The sequence below is a fragment of the Cebus imitator genome, unplaced genomic scaffold (assembly GCF_001604975.1).
Source record: "Cebus imitator isolate Cc_AM_T3 unplaced genomic scaffold, Cebus_imitator-1.0 Scaffold152, whole genome shotgun sequence".
Taxonomy (NCBI): domain Eukaryota; kingdom Metazoa; phylum Chordata; class Mammalia; order Primates; family Cebidae; genus Cebus; species Cebus imitator.
This window is the reverse complement of record NW_016107467.1, coordinates 2,781,454-2,789,396: the sequence shown is the minus strand read 5'-3', so window position 1 is coordinate 2,789,396 and position 7,943 is coordinate 2,781,454.

The following is a 7,943-nucleotide window of genomic DNA, read 5'->3' as shown; positions in this document are numbered from 1 at the left end:
AGTATGCTTTGCTTTTTGCTGCATCTTGGTGTTTGCAAGATGTTAGAGCGCAGCAGCATGGCCTGCATAGGTGCCTTATTCCTGCTCCTACCCTATTTTGTAAACCTCTCAGATGCCACAGCAACATCTTGATCATACTACACAGCAGATTGCATTACTTAGTATTCAACAAATATTTCCTGAAATTGATTTTTGTTTAAAGGTGAGAATAAGAACTTATGTGACAAAAACCCAGACATTCTATTTTAAGGGATGTTAGGAATTTTTAAAACAGTAACATTATAACAATCAGTGCATAGTACAGGGGTTACTATGTATTTGATTGATGTTCTCTCTGGCTCACTTAAAAAAATCTATGGTGTATGAATGCAGATACATATATCTACTATGTGACCGCAAAAACTAAAAAGTAAAACTAAAAAAAAAAAGATTAGTCACAGGCACTGTTTTAGTATAAATACTTCTGGTTTTAATAGTTAATGATGCCAATCTCCCAACATTGTTGTTAAATTCTTTCACCTATGTTAGCTCTGTGACCACCAATGAGATTGTGTGTGTGTGTGTGTTTTTTTTTAAGAACAGAAAACATATTTTGCTTTGTCTCTTCCAAGATGTCTGTCCAAATTCCTAATGGCATTGACTCTGTTTCCCTGGTGTCACTCCCATGTTCTCACAGCTAATGGCATTCTTTTTGGACTTACCTTGCTGCCCTCTTTGTAGCCCCACAACCTAGGGCCTAATTCTGTGAGTATATATTCTCCAACTGATTTCTTCAAATCTAGTTTTATTTCTCTGCATCCATACTCTCAGAGGCTCAATGATTGTCTGCTCAGTTGTTGCCTACTTGCTCATTTCTCTTGGAAGCATTCAGCAGTAATTTTTAGATCACAACCTTGTCATATACCCTAGAAAGGGGGTGTGTCTGCCTTTGTTCGTCCTCATGGGGATTTTATATCTTAACTATCTCATGTGTGATACAATTCTCAGCATATGCACGTAACTTTTTGGCTCAGTGATCTAGAAAGAAGGAGAATGAAGAAATAGAAAATAGGCAATTGATACAAAATTCACATTTTCACATAGGTTAATGTTTGTGACAGAAAATGCTGATTATTGCACATGTCTATTCTGTCTTTCTTTAGAAATAGAGCTCCCAAATTATTGTTGGGGATATGTCAACCCAAATAAAGATTATATTTTCTAGAAACCCTTGCAAACAATCGTGGCTATACAAATACATTCAGGCAATGGCACCCAGAGAGAATTGATGTGTAGGGCTTCTGGGTCATGGCCTTAAGGGACAAGAACATGGTTTCTTCTTCACTTGCTGGAAAAGTGAGCATAACAGTTAGAACTGGGGTAGTCCTTTCAGACCATGAAATGGAAGCCATGTATTGAGGCTGAAAACATGCAGAGATATTATTGAATCCCCAAAGTGAAGACCCACCACTGCAGCCCTAGGTCACTTCTATTATGATACTTAATTAATCCACTGTTACTTTGTTTTGGGTTGAGCAGCCCAAGTTGAACCTAAACACAATCACACAACGTTTCCCTTGATTTCTGGAGAAGCCCCTACTGTTCATTAGGTACTTTATGTTATTTAAAACACATAGCTAGTAGTAGTAGAGCTTGGATTTGAACTTTCCAGTTTCCAATTTGCATTAAATTGTTGCACAACGCAAGGAGTACATGGTTAGCATTGTTTCTAAAATGTATTTCCCTATGAGTCTGAATTAAAGAAAAACCCCACATCTATGTTCTTTCGTGTAATGTCTAGCCTTGTCATATTACTATCTTAAGTCTATAGTATTACTGTTATAAGTCTATAGTATTATTGTCATATAACTTTATGGGAAAGTTTTTTTTCAATAAATTTAACTCCAATACACTTAGAGAGGACATATGTGACTTGAAAATGAGTTAGGGACATGTATTAAATTAGCTTGTTACAACAACTTTGCTTGTGCCTGAAGAGAACCTATAATACAGTGGCTCAAACAAGCTAGAATTATTTCTCTCCCTGGTAACAGAAGAAGGCACATTGCCCATCATGGAGAGGCAATTTTGCTTCATGAGATCATGCAAGTGTCCCGTTACTTTTCTTCTTGTTACTCCACAAATTTCTGGGTTAGAAGCTCACAATTTTTTTCTGTAAAGTATCGTAGTGAATATTTTAGATTTTGAGGACCATGTCATCTCTGATATATCTGATGCAACTCCTCAACTAGCCATGTCTGCTGCAGTGCAGATTTGTCCTTGAGCAGCTCATAATTTGCCATGGGAAATATTCAAATAAACAAATATCTGCCATCTAATATGATGTATGTGCCAATATGTCTAAGCATGCAAATACACACACACCTCTATGAGATACAGATGTAGAACAAGACTGGTTATAGAGTATAAAAGAAAACCAAAGAAGAGTGTTCATACCTGAAGAAGTCTTTACTTAGTTTAAATAGGCATTCATCAAGAAAAAGCACATAGAGAAAAAGAATTTTTTTGCAGAGACACATAGAGGCAAGAAATTTCTTGCAGAGAGAGCCACAGAATTGTGTTAGGATGGCCAAAGTTATGCTGTACTAACAACTCAAAAATTCAGTGGCTTAAAACATATTTTTTGATAATGATACAGATTTGTTAAAGACTGGTCTCAGCTATGCAGCAGGTCAAAACTTCCTGAACTAGCAGCATTTCCACCATCTAGAGCATCCCCATTCACTGCAGCAGGAAAAGGCACCATGGTTACACCAATACTGGCTCTTACTTTTCCCCAGAATCACACGCATCACTTTTGCTCACATTTTTTCAGTCACAAGAAATCCGGTGAACACGTCTTAATTCAACAAGATGGGAAAGTGCAATTTTACCATGTATCTTAAGTAGCTAGCAGAGGATATTTGTAAGCCCTAATGTCAACCACACTTATTAAGGACTCAGAGACGAGAATGCAGGAGTAGCGAGAAGCCAGGTGACTGGAGCTTTTAGAAGAGGGACATTAGATGAATTGTGATCTATCTGTATGAAATTATCAAATGTGCTTAAAGAGGATCCATCCAACTGAAGGATAGTCATGATGGTAGTGAAGAGAATAGATTACAACAGGAAAAGTATTTTTCTTCCCAGAGTGAAAACGTGTATTATGGATAATTTCAAAATGTGAGGATGAGGTTAAGAAAAGAGTCAGGAATGTTACACAAATCTATTCATGAGATAAAATGACATAGAAGTGTACACACACACACACACACACACACACACGTAAAAACTGCTGAAATCTGAATAGGATCTTTATATTTTCCCAATGTCCATTTTCTGGTTTTGATATTATGTAAAATGGGACTTCAGGAGGCTGAGGAAAGAGTACATGAGGCTTCCCTGCACTGTTATTTCATTTTCTGTGAGCCTATAATTATTTAAAAATAAAATAAAATGACTCCAATATTTTAGAGGGTTTTTAAAAACTGGAACTAATAAATTAGAATTTGCACAGTGCTGTGTATTTTGTCATCACTTTCACAAACATCATCTAACCTGAATAACAACCCTCAGATATTTGACAGATTGTAAATAGTAATTGTTGGAATCGTTGTCTTTGTGAAAAAGTCTTCTGTGGTCCTATTAAACAGTATTTAAGAACAAAAGTAATTAAAGTATAACGTAAGAGGAGCTTTTAAATCTATCCCCCTTTGGCATATTTTTAAACAGAATATTGTTCCTGGATGACTCACAGCACTGGCATCTAAAATGATGTGTGATGGAGCCATATATTTTTTAGGCAATGTACATCATAACACTGTCACATGATGAACCTGAAAATGAAACATTTCTTAGTTGACCACAGCAAGAATAATATAGAATCCAAATAAAGAAGGCCTAATGCCCTTTCCTGTTTTCTTTTCTCAAAACATACAGTGGAAAATGTGTGGGTCTTGAAAATCTTTAGAATATTTTCTTCATGGCAAATTATTACCAGCTATTGCCAATGACAAATTGAAATCAATACTCATTCTTTGAGACCAGGCACAGTGGCTTATTCCTGTAATACCAACACTTTAGGAGGCTGAGATTGGTGGATCCCTTGAGCCTGGACATCAAGACCAAGACTAGGTAAGACAGGAGACCTCATTTCTACACACACACACACACACACACACACACACACACACACAAACACAAGAAAAAAAAAAAGCCAAAAAAGAAATTAAAAAATTAGCCAGGCATGGTAGCATGTCTGTGGTCCCAGCTACTGGGGAGATTGAAGTGAGAGGATGACTTGAACCCTGGAAGTCAAACCTGCAGTGAGCTATGGTCGTGCCACTGCACTCCAGCATGTGTCACAGAACAAGACCCTATTTCAAGGAAACATTGATTCTTTTTTTTAAGTAAAAATTTAAGTTTTGGTCCACCATGGGGTTTTTGTATTAATTCTGATTTTTTTTAAAAAAAGATTACATTAAAACATTATTTATCTTGATTACTGATTATTTGTTTGTACCCTTAAGCTTTCTGCCCAAAGCAAGTGCCTCCTCTGCTTCTCTCTGAGTAGAAAAATAGATGATTCTTTAAGACACTGAGGGAAGTTGTCTACCTGCAGATAAGCACCAAATGTCATTTCACCTGCTAGCCTCACCCTGGGCATCATACTTGATTCTGTATCTTAATATCGAAATGATTTTCCATGTTATCAGAGAAAATAAATCAGCTAATCTCTGGCAAAAAAAAAAAAAAGAAGAAGAGATCTCTACAAATGATAAAATGATTTTCCATAAGGAATTTTATAAGCAGGTTATTTGACATGACATACAGTTTTCTTTATGAAATGTATACACCTGCATACACTGAAACACAAATTTTCATTGTTTTCAAAATCATTTGGTTTTGACCTTACTTTGCAGGACTCTGGATTTTGTTTTGGTTTGCTTATTTATTTTCTTTCTTTTTAATCTGTTGTACACCTGCCAAATCTCAGGAGATATGCATCTAAGCCAATTTGTTAGCTTTTAGATTTATCACAGTTTCCAGTGGTAAGCTAAAGTTAATGAGTTAATAAATAAAAATTCATCAACATATACATATCATGTCCTTGACAAGAAAGTATCATTTGTGTTGTAAGTTATTGTTCAGAAGTTTTATTTTATACATGGTTGAACTTCGTATAAAAAGGGAGATATTATCAAACCCAAGTATTCTTCTATTTATTTCAATTTTCTCATTTTTATCATGAAGGGAGAAATTAATATGAAAATCTTTATTTTTACAAAGACCTCATGAAAAATTCCTGGGCAAAATTCTTTAAGTTCATATCAGATTGCTGTCCTGATAAATTCCAAGTGCTTATGTCACTCTTGGATGAAAGAACATATTTTTGATATCCCATTGTTTAATGTAATTGTTCATTATCACACTTATACCTAAGAATATGAATTCTAGCCAGTTGCCTACATCATTGTTGGTCTTTGTTTTTAAGTGGTTTTCATTTTCATCACATATAAAGGGTAATTAACTTGCTATTTATCTGATCTTATATGAAAATAATTTAAAGGAAACTATGGGTTAGAATTGCAAAGAATCTAAGCTTATTAAAGAAGTGGCCAAGGTGTAAGATATGTATCTATATATCTATATATATGTGTGTTTTTGTGTGTGTATATATATGTATATATTATATGTTTGTATATATTATTATTATATATTTATACATTTATATAACTTAATACCAAGATTATATCAAGAGGAATTTGAAGGGTTCTATTTTCTTCACATTTTATTAAACTGTATTTTCATTTCCTGAATATCTTTACTTACAAAGTTATGCCTAAACCAAAGAAACCCAGAATTGTTTAAGGAATGAAAACTTAAAAACAATTCTAAGAAATGCTCTTAGAACCAGTTTAACCTGGAGAAGAGGAAACAGACATCTAACTTCACACAAGGGACAAGAACAGTTATAAACAGCAGCATCCTTTACTGGGAAATGCTCAAATGGAAATAGTCCTTAGATGCATATGAGGCACTAAATTGGATAAAACAATAAACTTTCTTCTTAAAAGGAATAGATGAGTTATATATTTTATTTTTTCTAGAAGAATTTTAAAGTTATAGAATCATTTGCCTAAAATAGCTTAAATTTGATTCTATTCAAAGAACAATCAATAGATATATTGAAGTCATCTTTAGAACTCTGAGTTCCTGAAAGTAAAAATTTCAGCTCCCAACCTCTTTAACCTGATGTGTATCTATAGCAAACTCTTAAAAAAAGAAAGCCCTAGATACCATTTTCTTTAATAGGGTGCAGTGATAAAAATCAGGAAATAATATATCCCAAATAATGAATTTTAATCAGGAAGCTACTCTTTGTTTCTGTTTTAAATGTTGTTATTCCAATTTTGAAATATATTTCTGGTCTTAACATAATTCTAACTCTATTTTTAGAACTTTGGCAGGACAAAAATTAAAAAATAAGAGATATCATTAAATAACACAGTTTTTCTATAGTGATATTATACTGGTTCCTTAGCTTGAAACATATCAGTATTTCAGAATACATTAAAATATTCAACATTCTGTTCATCCACTATCACTGGAGACACTCAATATCTCCAAGTACTAGGAACGGACTCTGTGTTTAAGACTGCCTAAAATTCAAGGGATCCAAAAGTCTAATGAGAGACTTGACAAAGCGATGCCTTAATGAAATGTTTCAGTTTTTCCTACTTTTAAAGAATCCCAAGGGTATTTTTTGAACTGACTGTCACTCTTGCAATTGGTGTAGCAAAGTGCTTGGATCTCCTGTTGGTGTGTATTCACTGATTACGTTTAGTGTAGTTTTTTAATGTTGCCGATCTAGATTTAAATTGAACTTGTCATGCTGGAGTGCATGTGTCCTGGTTCTGAATCTCTCTAGTTCTTGTTGCTATAGTGACCAGGAGACATCAGGAGGAAAGTAGAAAAGAGGAATCTTCACTGAAGCATGCATGTCCATCTGACACCCCTGTAAAGCAGTAGTTCTCTTTACTTCTGTACCTTTGAGGGTTATTGTAGCAAAAGGAGTTATCCTATTTTGCAGGTTCAGCTTTTATTATAAATTTTAAAAAGCATATTTTTGGTTAGTACTAAAGTAATAATGGTAACAATGACAGAATTTAAAAGACAAAGAAAGATTATTTTTATTCTGGATCCCAGTTGTCTCATTATCTTAGAAAAGTATTTCATAGTTTTCACTATTTTCCTTCCAGTTTTTCAAGCAGCGGTTCTCAACCAGGAACACATTTGCACCCCAGGAGACCTTTGGCAATGTCTGAGATTTTGGTTGTCTCAAAGAGGGGGTGCTGCTGCTGGCATCTAGTGGGTAGAAGGTAGGGTTGCTGCTAAACGGGCTACAGTGCATAAGACAGTCTCTGCAATAAGAAATTATCTGACTCAAAACGTCAATAGTGCTGTGACTGTAAAACCCTACTTTAAAGCAATGGTGACTCATTTTAAAAACTGACACTACCCTGTGAATCTCCTAGGATGACAAGTGACAACTCTGAATAAGGGCTGATATTCTAATTGTAGTAATGGAGTGGGCAGAAAAAAAGACAAGATATTTAGACATCCATCTAGTATATTACTATTAACATCCATTAGTCATTAAAAGAAAGAGTTTCCACAGGAAAATACATGTTTCTTAACTATTTATTTGATCAATCCTATTTCTATAGTGCAGTTGTACAAAGCTTTTCTCATTTTTGCTTGTCTTAAAAAATACAAGATTGAGAAGTAGATAAGAGTTCAGTATTAGTCATGTGACTATTTCTTGGGGTCTACGCTGGGTTTCTGGGAGCTACTATTATGATGATAAGGAGTAGTATTGGTTGAGCCTTGGGAACCTGCCTTGATGTACATTTTCCTAGCTGTATTACATTCTGGAAAATAGAGTTTTAGTCCATAGAAAG